Below are 15,382 nucleotides of genomic sequence, written 5' to 3'. Positions count from 1 at the left end.
CAAGGAACAAGATAAAAGGTGAAGAGATGGTGAACCGATGGAAGCACACCTGGTCAGCAAGTGATCTAATTGGTATAAAATGAAGATTCTCCGTGCTTCCAGGGTCCAAGGTCTAACTGGTATAAAAGGAAGATTCTCCGTGCTTCCACGGTCCAGGGTCTAACCGGCATAAAAGGAAGATTCTCCGTGCTTCCACGGTCCAGGGTCTAACCGGCATAAAAGGAAGATTCTCCGTGCTTCCAGGGTCCAGGGTCTAACCGGCATAAAAGGAAGATTCTCCGTGCTTCCAGGGTCCAGGGTCTAACCGGCATAAAAGGAAGATTCTCCGTGCTTCCAGGGTCCAGGGTCTAACCGGCATAAAAGGAAGATTCTCCGTGCTTCCAGGGTCCAGGGTCTAACCGGCATAAAAGGAAGATTCTCCGTGCTTCCAGGGTCCAGGGTCTAACCGGCATAAAAGGAAGATTCTCCGTGCTTCCAGGGTCCAGGGTCTAACCGGCATAAAAGGAAGATTCTCCGTGCTTCCAGGGTCCAGGGTCTAACCGGCATAAAAGGAAGATTCTCCGTGCTTCCAGGGTCCAGGGTCTAACCGGCATAAAAGGAAGATTCTCCGTGCTTCCAGGGTCCAGGGTCTAACCGGCATAAAAGGAAGATTCTCCGTGCTTCCAGGGTCCAGGGTCTAACCGGCATAAAAGGAAGATTCTCCGTGCTTCCAGGGTCCAGGGTCTAACCGGCATAAAAGGAAGATTCTCCGTGCTTCCAGGGTCCAGGGTCTAACCGGCATAAAAGGAAGATTCTCCGTGCTTCCAGGGTCCAGGGTCTAACCGGCATAAAAGGAAGATTCTCCGTGCTTCCAGGGTCCAGGGTCTAACCGGCATAAAAGGAAGATTCTCCGTGCTTCCAGGGTCCAGGGTCTAACCGGCATAAAAGGAAGATTCTCCGTGCTTCCAGGGTCCAGGGTCTAACCGGCATAAAAGGAAGATTCTCCGTGCTTCCAGGGTCCAGGGTCTAACCGGCATAAAAGGAAGATTCTCCGTGCTTCCAGGGTCCAGGGTCTAACCGGCATAAAAGGAAGATTCTCCGTGCTTCCAGGGTCCAGGGTCTAACCGGCATAAAAGGAAGATTCTCCGTGCTTCCAGGGTCCAGGGTCTAACCGGCATAAAAGGAAGATTCTCCGTGCTTCCAGGGTCCAGGGTCTAACCGGCATAAAAGGAAGATTCTCCGTGCTTCCAGGGTCCAGGGTCTAACCGGCATAAAAGGAAGATTCTCCGTGCTTCCAGGGTCCAGGGTCTAACCGGCATAAAATGAAGATTCTCCGTGCTTCCAGGGTCCAAGGTCTAACTGGCATAAAAGGAAGATTCTCCATGCTTCCAGGGTCCAAGGTCTAACTGGTATAAAAGGAAGATTCTCTGTGCTTCCAGGGTCCAAGCCTCAGTGGACAGTCGTCTCCGAAGAATCTCGTAGCAGGCATACTGCACGGGATTAGATGACCTCTAAGACCAGGGGATGCAATAAATCTTAAAACTTTGCCAAATCATTTGGTTCTAAATCTGTCCGACTTCTCTTACTTCTCATTTCAGTGGAAGGTTTCTGTGATGACCATTCTGATGATTAATTTGATACTGATAGGGGTGGACGCGGTGAACCGCAAAGCAAAATCCAGGACCTTAGGATTCGGATTGATTTGGGTGGCTCCCTTCATCTACAGAACATCTCGTGCATGTGACTGGAAGGGGTCAGGGCCCCGGGGGCTCCAGGCTTTTTACTCCTCCGGGCATCCTGGGGCCAGCCCCGGCTTCACGCCCGGACTGCAGCTGACTAGCTCTAAGTCCTGGCCGTCGCTTCCTCTCTAGTTAAGGACCAGCGGCAGGACGGCCCTCCTTCCCGGTGGGAGGGCAGCTCCAGCAACAAACTCGGCAGACACTGGCCCTTTCCCCTACAAATGGCAGTTACCGTGATGACCGACTCTCGTCCCACCCACCCCTCCTCTCCCCACGGTCATCATCTCCTCTACAATCCCTCTCCCTTTCTCCAGTACCAGTCCTAGAGCTGCCTCTGCCCCGGGCCCTCGCTGAGCCTGCGCAGACGGAAAGCCAACACTACATTTCCCAGACGAGCCGGAGTCCCGGGATACGGGCACTGGGACTCAATTTCCCAGAAGACCTTTCGACATGGAATGGTTCCATGCCTTTACAACCCTTAGAAACCTGGGGCAGGGAACCCTCTGAGGCTGCCGGGAAGTAGAGTCCGCGCGGGGCGTCAGCGTGTGCGCAGGCGTCGTTCCGCTTGGGACTTGGAGATCGGGACTTGTGTGGACCGGCTTAGGCGGGCGGGTGGTAAACACGTGCGTGTGTATACGTCTGCATGCGTGTCTGTGTGTGTCGGCCGAGGGCAGCGGCCGGCTCGTACATTTGCACCAGATCTTCAGACTCCTAATGCTATCTCTGCCCCGGCCCCCCTTGGAGCTGAAGCCCGGCCCAGCTCCCATGCCAGTTTTCTCCAGCCTTATTTGGAGGGCATGGGAAGGTGCAGGGACATAGCACCCCCTCCCTTCCCCACCGCATCTAGAGGAAAGCTCCTTTGGGGCACAGGGGACGTTAAGTTCTGTTCAAGCCTGTGAGTCTTTTTCGTTAGTTATTCTTTATATTTGTATACCCAGGGCCTAAATAATGCTTGCTGATTGATTTAGTGCCTGATAAACCGCCTCCTCCCCTCCCATCCTCCATCCTTCTTTTGCAGCAGCCGGGGAGCAGACAGTTCAGCCAAGCCCACCTGTCATCACCGTCACCATCAGCCTCACCTGTCAGGGCTGTCGTCCACCCACCTGGCCCCACGCTTCCAGAGAGAGGAGAGAGGTGCCAAGATTGGCTTTTGTGATTACTGAGCGTTCACTTTCCTCTTCGTGTTCTTTTCATCCTATTGGTTTTCTCATGGTTTTATATTGTCTTTCTGGTTCTGCTTAATTCGTTCTGCATAAATTCAGTTAGTAATAAACATTCATGAACTTATCTTGGATCATGGTATTGCTGAGAAGAACAAAATCAGTCATAGCTGAGCACAGAACCGTTGTTGATAGTGAGTACAGTGTTCTCCTGGTTCTGCTCACTTCGCTTTGCGCATCAGTCTTTCCAGGTTCTTCTGAAATCTGCCTTCTGGTCATTCTTATAGCACAATAGTATTCCATTACATTCACATACCACAACTTGTTCAGCCATTCCCCAAGTGATGGGTGTCCCCACCACAAAAAGAGCTGCTATAAATATCAGTAAACATTTATTAAGCACCTCCTAAGTGCCAAGCACTGTGCTAAGTAGGTACTGGTGGTACAAAAAGAGGAAAAAGACAGTCCCTACCCTTGAGTAGTTCACGGACTCATGATCTAATGATACATATTTTCCCCTTATTTTTCTGGATGCCTCATAATTACTGTTTTTTAGAGGATTATAATCCACCGCATTTACTCATCACAGTTTGTCTAGCTCTTCCTCAGTAGACCGGGGCCCAATTTGTTTTCATCTTTTTCCTAACAATGCTGCTTTGAATATTTTGATTAATATGGGATCTTTCCACCTTTGACTGCCTAAGGTATTTACCCAGCAGTGGGAGCTCTGGGTTGAAGGCTATGAATAATTTAGTGACTTTTCCCCCCATATAATTCTAGATTGTTTTCCAGAAGAGCTGGACCAGTTCATAACTCCACTAATAGTGTATGAGTGTGCAGGACTTCCCAATGGGGATGGGATCTGGACCCCAAAAAAGGAAAAGTCCCTGGACTTTCCTACCTGGCCCGAGTCTTTGGTGTTTGCCTGGGGCAATTGGCCCTTCCCCGTTAATTAACTGCCCTTTCTTCATCTGCACCTGGCCCCACCCTAAACCCTCCCTTAATTCTACCTAGACCCCTTCTGTTCCCAGCCGTCTTCTGTATATAAAAGCTTATCTTGTCTCTATTTTGGTGCTCAGATTCCATAAAGAGTCTAGCCAATGGTTCAGATAGATTTTTAAGATCAAGCCCAACTTGACCTATATTCTAATGAACCTTGTCTTTGGCTAAAAGAAGGCTTGGGTCTTATTCTTTCGTGCAGGACTGATGTGCCACTATTTTGGGTTCCAGCACCTCTAAACCTCAACATTCCCACAATCTCTTCTATATTGACTGTTATTGTCTTTTGGCTTCTTTACTAATTTGCTGGGTGTTGGGTAAAACTTTAAGGTTGTTTAATTTGCATTTCTCTTACAAGTAATTCAGTCAAATTCACAGCTTCTTAGCATTGTGCTTACCTTTGCTGTTCTAGCTGGACCTTTTCCTAAGTGCTGGAAGTCTTCATTCAGTCTTCTTTCTCTCCTTCTGTAGACCTGGGCTGGATGAAGGCATTCACTGTAATTTTTTGTTTTAATTTTTTGATTATTATTAGGGCTGGTGTACTTTAAAAAAATCATTAATGGAATATTTGTGTGTGAGTTGATCTATTCACCATCAAATTGGGAGAGACTTCTTTTTTATTGGGTGTTTTTGGTTCACTTTATTTAAAAATATGGCTTTTCTTATTTGTCTTTTAAAAAATGTATTTTTCCTTCTGGATTTATGTGCCTCACCTTTCATCTTTTTCTTCTTTGTAGCCAGTCTTATGCCTGTTATAAATAACCAAGAATTTTGTCTGGCCATGAGTGAATTTAGAAAAAAATATATTTTTATTTCACTAGTGACTTGGCCTCCTAGCAGAGCCTAGAACAAGCACATGTTAAGCTAGTTATTTATAATTCATCCAGATTCGAATTTTACACCTTGAACCCCATTGGCCAGCATTCCAGGGTTCACTAAATCCCACCCCTTTCTTACATCTTCATTTACTTTATTCTTTATTTAATAAAGGAATACTCTTAGTCCCCTCTCCTTTCTGTCTGCATCAGATTTCTTGATTGGAGTTTTCAATTGCTAAGAGAACTGACAGTAGCTTAAGTTTGAAGATTCTAACCCAGGATATTCATGATAAAAATGGGTTTATGACCCTCATCCTTATCCTTTGTATATGAGACCTGGCCTGTCAGTTGTTTTGGATATTCAGAAAGAAACTTTCTCAGAACAAAGAAAAGTAGTAGATGTACAGATTTTCAAGCAGCCAACCTTCCTTACTGCTCTCTCTACAAGCAGTTTATCTCTGACATTGGCCATCAGTATGAATTATAATTTCTATTTTTATATAATTTCTTTGGAAACAAAATTCAATCATACCTTACATTCCTAAACTTTGTCTTTTGGAGGTTTTATCTTTCAGTTTTTTTCTTATATTCCCAGTAGCTTTTCTCTGGATTTTCTTGTCACTGTTTGCCACCTTCTCTTTCTACCATGGTTGCAGGATTTCTTCTGAAGTCTCCTCAAGCTCTTCATCCTTCCCCTTTTTTCCCCTTTCTTGTTCCCTTCTCTTCCCTCCTTTCTCTCTTCCCTCACTCCCCCCCTCCTCCCTCATCCCCACCCTTCCCTTTATTCTTCTTCCTTCCTCCCTTCCCCAGCCTAGACAATGCTGTAATGGAGATGGAGGCCTTGGAGCCCATCAAGGTAGACATCACAGGGCTGGGCCAGCACATGGTCTCCAAAATGGCCATGTACCTGATGGGCGAGCTGATAGCCACCAGGGAAGACTATAAACTTCTGGAAAATATGAACAAACGGGCTAGCTTGAAGTATCTAGAAATGAAAGCTATTGCAGTAAACATAAGTAGAAATCTAAAGGACATAAACCAGAAATCTGCAGCACTTCAGCCTTATCTGGATCAGATCACTCATTGCGAAGCAAGGAGCAGCTCTGGAACAAGCAGCCTACAAATTGGATGTATATTCAAAGAAACTAGAAGCAAAGTATAAGAAGTTAGAAAGGTGATGAAAGACTTCTTTAGCATAAAGACTTTAACTACAAGAATATTTTATAAGAGCTGAAATAAGTGGGAAGGAACTTATCACTCTGCTTCAGTTCCTAAAAGCAAGTGGTGCTGCTGATCTAAAGAGAAACCTGCCCCCACCTCTGGTTGGATGTGTGACTCTGGCCACCCTGATGTATAACTCTACCCCCTGGAACCTCATCTTATTGGTGCTTCATTGTGTGCCCTAGACCAAGGCTCAGAAATCAGCATCAACCTCGTCTAGACCAGACGCTGATGAGAGACTCTCATTTCCTTGTCTCCTCCTTTCTTCCCTCTCCCCACACCCTTTATAACCTGTTCTTGATCTTAAATAATAAATGCTGACCTATGAAAAAGAAAGTGTTGTTAACTTCCCTCTCAAATTAGGGGCCCAAATTAACTAATGGGAGAAAGGACTGACTAAAGGTAGATTCCTCGACCCCTTCTTTTGAGCACAGAAACCCTCTTTTCTCTGCCTGGGTTTGGGCTACTATCTCTTTTGCACTCTCCTTTTCCCCCTTCTAAATTTAAAAAAAAAAAAGTGTCATACTGTTTTCTTTCCAGAGCTGGACAAGGTCAGGTTTTTTCCTGCCTTTTATGGAGTGAGGTTAGAAGTCACTGCTAGGAGCTGCTGGGTTGGAGGCCACTACAGTCATACCCTGGGATATAAGCCTGTGTGGTGACTTTTTCTTGCTATGCTTAAATTTCAGGGTGGTCTTGGAGGCCTGGTAAAGAGAGTGAATGCTTTCAGCATTTCACCTTTTTAGTGTTGCTTTCATAACACTATTTCCTTGTGTGAGGTTTCTGTTTCAGCTTGCTGATTCAGCTTTCATTCTTGTAGCTTTGGTGTGTATCTCTGACTTCTCCAGCTACCCTGCTATCTTGCTAATTTAGTGATCCTCCATCCATTTTTCTAACAATACTTGGAGAGTAAAGCTGAATAAGGTAGTAATCAAGGACTACTAGTAATCCGCTGGTCTCTTATTGTTGGGGTTCAGGGGTGCGGGGACCCCCAAAATACTGACACACCGAGTCCTGCTCAACTGAATTCAACTCAAGCCTTCTTAAAGTCAAAGAAAAACAAAGTTTATTAAAGATTCCCCATATTGGGTTGACTCTTAAGGAGCCCAAGCATTTGTAACGACAAGAGGGCAGATAGAATCTCAGCCAGACAGAGTCTGAGCTGGATTGAATCTGAGCACCTTCATGGAGACAAGATGGAACTTAAATACAGAAAAGGCTATAGGAGGGATCTGGGGGTAGTCTGGTAGTCTAGGGTGATGGTAGGAAGGGTTTAGGGAGTATCTTGAGAAGTCCAAAGAGGACCTCAGTGGGACTGGGATCAAGGGTTGGAAACAGTCAGCTGTGATCAGGAGATATCAGACAATGGAGGGCCTGAGTCAGAAGCAGGTGTCGCCAGGTAGTCTGGGGTCCCAGGGATTGTCTTGATAGATCAAACCCAGGGAGGATCCTGATGGGAGTGGTCAGCAGACCTGAGGAATGGGGTTGTGATAGGATCAAGGGTGGGGACTGCAACAGAGACCTGGGCATAGCAATAACGAAAAGCCCATGGGCTTCCAGAGACTGCCAGATCAAATGGGAAGACTAGATTTGAGTAAGAAAGGCTGGATCTAATGGGAAGACCCAAGGGGAGCTCAAGGAGGCTCCCGGAGTCTGAACCCCATCATTATTAGTTCAAGGGAATCATAGAATCTCAACATCCTTCAAGGAGAGCTCTAGGTTGGTGATAGAGATTTTGGAATCAATATAGAAATTTATAACTGGATACTGGGTAATGACAGTGGGTAACCTTGTTATGAGAGCCCTAAAGAGAGACATGCAGAAGACTAAGGCAGTAGTGCCTTGTGAGGAGTGATGGGAAAGAAAAAAAGGGAATCTTCAGAGAGTTAGGAGAACCATGAAATAAAGTCCTTCCATCAAAGACCAGCATAGGTGCAATTTCCTTTTTCAGGGCTTCTCTGACTCTCTCAGGTAGAAAAGCATACAACATAATGCAATTTTCTTTTTTTAGGATTACTAAGAATGCATATCAAAGGGATGCTTTGACAACGATTATCTAGATTTTGGCAGAAGATCTAAGGAAGTTGATGATATGTACTTGTGGACAAGATCAAAATGAAGACTGGATAATAATACTGTAAAGTGGATGCAGATTTATTTGCATGAATCTAGTGTAAATCTATACAAAAGGAGATGTTAAAAGTGCTAAAGAGGGAGGAGAACATTTGGGAACGTGGATACTAGAGAAGGTAGGAGAAGAAGGAATCCAGTAGTTGGTTTTAGAAAAGGTCACCTCTCCCTCTGAGATTGAAGAGAAAGATGAGACAGAGGTAGAAATGGAATTCTATGAAGATATTTCTTTTCTCACAAATAAAGTTTGAAACTAGGTTATCCATTCAAAACAAAGTTGTAGTTGGGAGGAAAAACTTAAGGCTTAAAGTAAATATATGACCTTAAACTCTTGAAAAGCAGCAATCATTAAAACCATTTGTTATTAGTTAAATAATAGTGGGATTGACTAGAAAAATAAAAAATGATAGAACTCAGTAATCTAGTGTTTGACAAAATAAATAAATTGCTTAGGAAAGAGCTCACTACATGATAAGAACTAGTGGGAAAACTGGCAATCATTCTGACAGGAATTAGGTTTGGACTTACATCTTACATTATATTCTATAATAAATTCAAAATGGATACATCATCTAAATATTAAAAATAATGCCATAAAAATTTTAGAAGAGAAGCAGATCATGTACCTTTGATAGCTATGGGCAGGAGATGAATCCTTAACCAAGCAATGAGTAGAGATAACTGAAAAAAGATAAAGTAATTTTAATTGCATGAAACTGAAAAAAATTGCATAAGCAGAATTAATGCATCTAGAATAAAAAGGAAAGAAGTCAATAGAAAAAAGAAATCTTTGTCATATTCCCTTGACAAGGATTTAGGCAAAAGAATAGGCAAATTTAAATATGCAAAAAGAAATATGAAAGGATGGGTAAAGAAACAGTTCTTATAAGAAGAATTACAAACTATAGATAACCATATGAAAGAATGTTCCAGATCACGGATACTAAGAGAAATGCAAGTCTAACAACCTTGAAATTTTACCTCATAATCATTAAGATGGCAAAGATGACAAATGATGAAAATAGTATTGGGGAGGTTGTGGAAGAATAAGCACACTTATGCATGGTTAGTGGAGCTGAGAATGGTCACAAATAAAATGACTAAAATAACAATTACCTTCTACTCAGAGATTCCATTATTATTCACATGCCCCAGCAAGGTAATTGTCAAAAAGAAAGACTCCATGCGTACCCATATATTGCAGCATTTTTTGTTATATCAAAGAACCAGAAACAAAGTAGATAGATGCTCATTGACTGGAAAATGGCTCAACAAATTGTGCTGCATTTATGTAATGGAATATAAGAAACAGCTAACATGATGAATACAGAGAATCATGGAAAGACTAACATGAACCGATACAAAGTGAAGTAATCAGAACTAGGAAAACAATATACATAATAATTACATCAGTGTAAATAAAATGAATAACAGTCACAAAACAGTTGAAGATATACATATTTTCGGAACTACGAAGAATAATACTGGTCCCAAAGAAGAGATATGAGAAGATACGTTGTTCTGTTTCTTTGCAAGGAGGGAGGGCAGTATACATGGAGTGTGGAACATGCATAAATCATCAGATTTTTTTAATGTACTGATAAATTTTGGTGAATTTTTTTCTTTTACTCTTAAAAAATCATTTATTATATGGTATATTTCTCTAGGAGGAGAGAAAGGTATTCAGGGGAAAATTTGCTCAATATAAAAACAATGTAAAAAATTGTAAAAAGATATCACTAAATTTTTATTAAAAAAAATGTGTGCCTTTGTATCTGATCCAAATTTGGGAGTTTGGCTTTGAGTGGCAGGGATGGGTATAGTTTGTGTAACTTCTTAGGATAAAGGTAGAGATTGTGTCAGCATGTCTTTATATGTTTATATATCTGTCTATATGATGGCATCCAAACCAACATTAGGAACTCTATAATTATTAAATTATAGTCTCATTATTGCTTGGTGCTCGTATTTTGGATTATTTGCATGTTCAGGGGCGTTGGCTTTCCCTAGATAAAGGACCTTGAGTTTGAAACAAGAGGCTGTGGTTACCGAGTCCCTAATGTTGATCTGTTCTTTTTTCTGTCCCTATTAATCTTACAGTGATCCAGTCTATCCATTATCAGGAGATTGTCTCTCTGCCAGGAAAACAGATGGTTGGTCTTTTCTCTCTTACCAAAAAAAATTCCTTTTGGAGAGCTTTACTGTCTCTTGGAAAAGCCTTAAGACCTTTGTCTGCAGGACAGTCTGAAATTCCAGAGAAAGGACTACATTCAAGATAAGGAGTTCAACCTAGAAAACCCATTCAACGGACCTGCTCGTCATTTCAGTCCAAGAGGGACTGGTGGACACTGAACCCACTCCAGGAACTTGGAGGTCGAAGTTGAGTCCAGAATTCCACACAGAAAAGGTCCATTTCATTTCAGTACCACAGTAATTCCTGCCTGTTTTCCCCAGGAAGTTGGTTGGGAGTACCACAACCAGAGAGCAGTAAGAAAACTGTGACTATGGTGGAGAATTTGATCCAAAGATTTGGGAACAAAGGTGAGAACGGTCAAAAATTGAGAACTGGGGAGAAGAACCTGGCCATGACCTGATTACGGTTGTCCCTCGTCTTATTGAAGGAGCATAATTTACATCTCAACTTAAGCTCTGTGTTCTTAAAGAGACATTTTAAGGGAGAGATCTGATTCTTTATATATCGAGTTGTAGAAGAAAATGGGTATATTTTCCTTTATTAAAGACAAAGATTAAATGAATCACAGAGAGATTAAGCATTACATCCTAGATTACATAAAGACACAGTTGTTATACGCAAGCTATATTTTCTGAATTGGAAACACATACCTGAAACATTCTAGAAGCAAAGGGACAAAGTCAAGTAAGTGTCAGGTAAAAGTGACTTTATCTTTGATCCTGGAAAAGAGCAGATCTTTTATGCTAGACCTCCCTTTTTAAAGTTATTTAGAGATAGAGAGATTACTCTCAGATAATATATAGAGATTTCTTGGGAGTCTGGGCCCTCCAAGACTCATTTCTTTTTTTTCTCCTTCTAGCCCAATATTCTCAGGACTCTTCCTTTCTTCAGGAATAGAATACAGAAAAGGAGGGGATAGCAGCTGTATTCCTGACAGATATCAGGTGAATTGAAGTTACTTGTTTTATTGTGACTAAATATGGTCATGAAATATGCCTATAGGAACTGTTTTGAAGCTACAATGACTGCTGTATAACTGTGAAGGTCACCATAGATGGGACTGAATAAGGCATGAGATCCTGGATAATGTAAGAACTTTTAAGAGGTTTCAGGAATAAGAACAAATACAAGAAGTAAAGGGAGAGAAAGCTCTTGAATTTAGGAGGTGAGGAGAAGAGGGATAGACACTGAAAGGGAAGTAGGAGGCAAGTATGGGAGTCACGAATTGAATTTAGCATTAGTGGGTCAAGAAACCAAGGGCGGGGGCCAGTGCCTCGGAATAACTCACAACCCTGTAACAATAATCCTAAAACTGACATGCAGTTATGCCTTTAGAGAGGAATATCAACAGACTGACTATCAGTACCTTCGGTAGATCCTTTATATGAGGATAAACATAAACTTTTTGGTTCCTGGCAGAGGGCTGGACAGGGAAAATGGAAGAGAAAGACTAATGTCATATCTTTCTCTGCCAGAAAGAAGAGTCTTCCATCCATCTCTGCCCACAGAAGCTCATCAACTCATATATGGAGAGCAGAAAGAACCCAAGAAGTCATCTAATCCAACCCCTTAATTTATAAATTAGGTGATTAAGCCCCAAAGAGACTGAGGAGTTGAAGATGTTCTTTGTTTCCCAAAGGTGTCCTCCCAGAGCCAAGAGAGCTAGGTTAGGAAAAGCCTAAGAGATGACCTGTCATGACCACCCATAAGAGACCAGAGTAAAGACCCCTCCTCCCACCCCCCCACCCCATTCCCAGACCTTTGTGAAACAGTGCCCCCTTCTTGGGATTAAATTTCACACTAAGACTCCTTGTCCCACTCCCTCCATTCCCAAACCTTTCTGAAGCACCACCCCCTCTTTGGGATCAAATGTCAGCAGTCTTTATGAGCTGTCATCTTGCTAGGATCTAAGCCTGCCCCTCAGGTTTTCCTTCTTCATCATAGAGTGCAAAGTAGTATCTTCTTTCCTTCATTCCAGACTCTGCCAGTTGAAGGAATCAGGAGACTATTGCCTATATGTTCAACGTAATGGTCTCGTGAATTTTTCTTCCTGGTATAGACAATGCTGCCACCAACCTTAATGGGTATAACAGTGACACACAGCACTTGGGTGTGACCTGAAAGCCTGACAGGTGGTCAAGGGCAAATGAGCGGATCCATATCAGAAGAACTGACATTTGCAACATTTCTGTGCCTCCTGATCAAGTAAGTGTCAGGTAAAAGTGACTTCTTAGTACCTCTAAGAAAATCACTTAACTTCACTAATCCTTAAGTCCCTCATCTATAAAATGGGGTTTATGATAGGTATAGTACTCACCTCATAGACTGTGGGGATTAGATAGCACCATGGATGTAAAGCACTTGGCAACAATCCTAACTTAAAGGCTATACAAGGGTTAGCTATTATTATTTCCTTCTCCACAAACAGGGTTTTCCATTTATAAACCTCAAGTGATTTTCCAGTTGGAGCAAGGGAAAGAGCCATGGACATATAAGCTACTGAGAACTAGAAAGAGATACATGCCAAAAATTATTTCTTCAGGTGAGAGAGAGGAAACTGTAAATATAGAATTTGTTGGAAATTACAGTCTATCAATTTATTGAGAGAAGCCAGTGGAGTCAGAGATCTACTGAGATTATTATTGGCATGGATTTATGGAGGAAAGCTGTCTTTCCTGTTTTCTTGGTTGGGGTATCACCTTTTTCTTAATTGTAATTCTTTTTCTTACCTTTCCATGAGTATTTTTTACCACCTGCCATCTCTTCCTCTCTCCTAGGGACAACCCTTCCTCATTCACTGAAAGTTAATTTTCCCAGATCCTGTCCTTTTTCATATTAATTTCTTGATATTCCTACTCCTCACTATCTCTTTACTTAATCTATTATTCTGGCTACCACACGTCTGGATGGCATATCCTCTGCTCACCTTGTTTAGTTACCGAACCTTTCTCCTCCCATTTCTATTGGCTGATCACTTCTCTTCTATTCCTAGACTCTCCCCAGATTACAAATAGACTTTTTGAGAAGTGACACTGCTGTGAATGCCTAGTGATCTTTATGTCTGTTGCATTATCCTCTTTCCATGAGTATTCTTTCCAGAATAGATTTATGTTTTCAGACTTTGTTTCAGACTGGGAGGGTAGGCTTGAAATTCAGGAATCAACTCCAATGTTTGGAATAGTCTATGTACTTGATAATCAGTTGGAGAAGAGGGAAAACTCTGAAGAGGAGACAGGGGGAGAATTTCTTTCCCCTGAGAGAGATTTCAAACAAATGTCAATTATCTGCTAACAAAACCTCACTCAGGAAGGAGGCTGTGAATGTAACGAATGTGGAAAAACCTTCTTTGATAACCCATTGTTTATTCAACATCAGATAATTCACACTGCAGAGAAGCCCTGTAAATGTCAAAAAGTCTTTAATTGCTCTTCTGCTACCCTACATCAGACAATTCATAATGGGGAAGGTCCCTATGAATGTTGTGAATGTAGGAAAGTCTTCAGGTAGAAATGTAATCTCATTTGACACCAGCTAATACATGCTAGTGAGAAGGTTTATGAATGTAATGAATGTGGAAAAGCCTTCTTTGACCAATTAGCCCTTACTCAACATCAGAGAACTCATAAGGAAGATGAATGTGATGAATGTGATGAATGTGGAAAAGCCTTCATTCTGAAACGTAACCTTACTAGACATCAGTTAATTCATACTGTAGAGAAGCCTTATTTTTGCAGTTTATGTGGGAAAGTTGTTAGTAGCAAGTCATCTCTCATCCAGCATCAGCGATGTTATACCAAAAAGATTAACTTGAGGAATATAATAAATTCAGAGAATACTTCATTCAGATTTTCATTTTGTTAAATACGTAAGCATCAAGGTGGGACAAGAACTAATAAAGACTTAAAATTGGTTTTAGCTTAAATGTTTTTACAACTGTTTCTCCTTTAGGTTATTATTATTGTTGTTAATAATAATAGCTAGGATTTATGCAGCACTTTAAGGTTTATAAAACGCTTTAAAAACTATCTCATTTTATTCTCACAACAACTTTGGAAAGTAGGTGTTATTATTATCCTCATTTTATAGATGAGGAACTGAGGTAGACAGATTTAGTGACTTGCCCAGAGTTACACAGCTAGTTAAGATTGAATCTGAACTTGGGTCTTCTTGACTCCTGGACTAGTGCTCTATTTACTGTGCCACCTAGTTGCCTCTACTATTAAGTTGTTTTTTATTTTACTGGCAAAGTCATTGGGCATGTGGTCTATATGTAGTTGTGAACATGGCTTCAGACACTCTAGATATAAACTATAACTTTAAGTTTTCATTTCCAAAAATACACGAATTGCTGAAGTCCATGGAGGGCCTAATCCAGACGTACAGATACTAGAATGGGAATTTAGAGGAAGAGGGTGAAGTAACATGGTAGTTTTTTGTTTTGTTTTATTGGACCTGTGATTTCATTGGTGGACAGAGTTCCTGATAAGTAACTTCCTCTACCATTGGAGAAAGGTTGAAAAGAGAACCAATCTCAGTGTTTCTCTAAAAACATCAATAGAAACACCAAAAATGTAATTAGGGCTGCCAGGTAACCTAAAAAGAGAACGTTGTTTGAAGGAATGAATACACAAAGGAAAAGTTCTAACATTATAAGTATTGTGAATTTTAAGAAGCTAGGCCAAAATGCTAGAGGGCAAATATGATGATAGAATACCTAAAGCAGCACTCTCTCCTGCCTCCTACAATGCCACCAACCTGGTTGCCTCCCTGTACCTCCCTCCCACCAACCCCCATTTCCAGGTTTCTGGCTATACATTACTGTTGCCCAACTCTGGAGGAAGACTGGTGGCCTACTTGAATTCTCTTAAATTATTAACATACTTCCACCCTCTTACATCTTTCCCACCACAATGATTCTCTCTTGTCATTGTTCCAACAGTGTTCTCCAACCCCCATGAGAGCTATTGCCATCCTCCTCAACCCACCCCCTTCAACATCCTACCCTAAAGCTACCTACCCCTCCCACTATGTTCTTTGAAATGGTTGTTCCATTGGTAACAAACTGGCATTCTTAAGAGTTTTTTTCTTTCTCACTTCTTTCATCTTGTACTCCCTGAAACCTGGCTGCCTCCTGATGAGACTGCT

General features: G+C 41.8%; 2 pseudogenes; both read left to right on the top strand.

Annotated features, from left to right (window-relative positions):
- The first annotated feature begins 203 nt into the window (after nt 1–203).
- Nucleotides 204–6,252, top strand: LOC140520655 (biogenesis of lysosome-related organelles complex 1 subunit 2 pseudogene; annotated as a pseudogene).
- A 1,026-nt stretch (nt 6,253–7,278) lies between these two features.
- On the top strand, nt 7,279–14,147 carry LOC140519179 (uncharacterized; annotated as a pseudogene).
- The last annotated feature ends 1,235 nt before the right edge of the window (nt 14,148–15,382 follow it).

This window comes from Notamacropus eugenii, chromosome 1 (assembly GCF_028372415.1).
Source record: "Notamacropus eugenii isolate mMacEug1 chromosome 1, mMacEug1.pri_v2, whole genome shotgun sequence".
Classification (NCBI taxonomy): Eukaryota; Metazoa; Chordata; class Mammalia; order Diprotodontia; family Macropodidae; genus Notamacropus; species Notamacropus eugenii.
The sequence above is the reverse complement of the archived record's forward strand: the minus strand, read 5'-3'. Positions and strand labels throughout refer to the sequence as shown.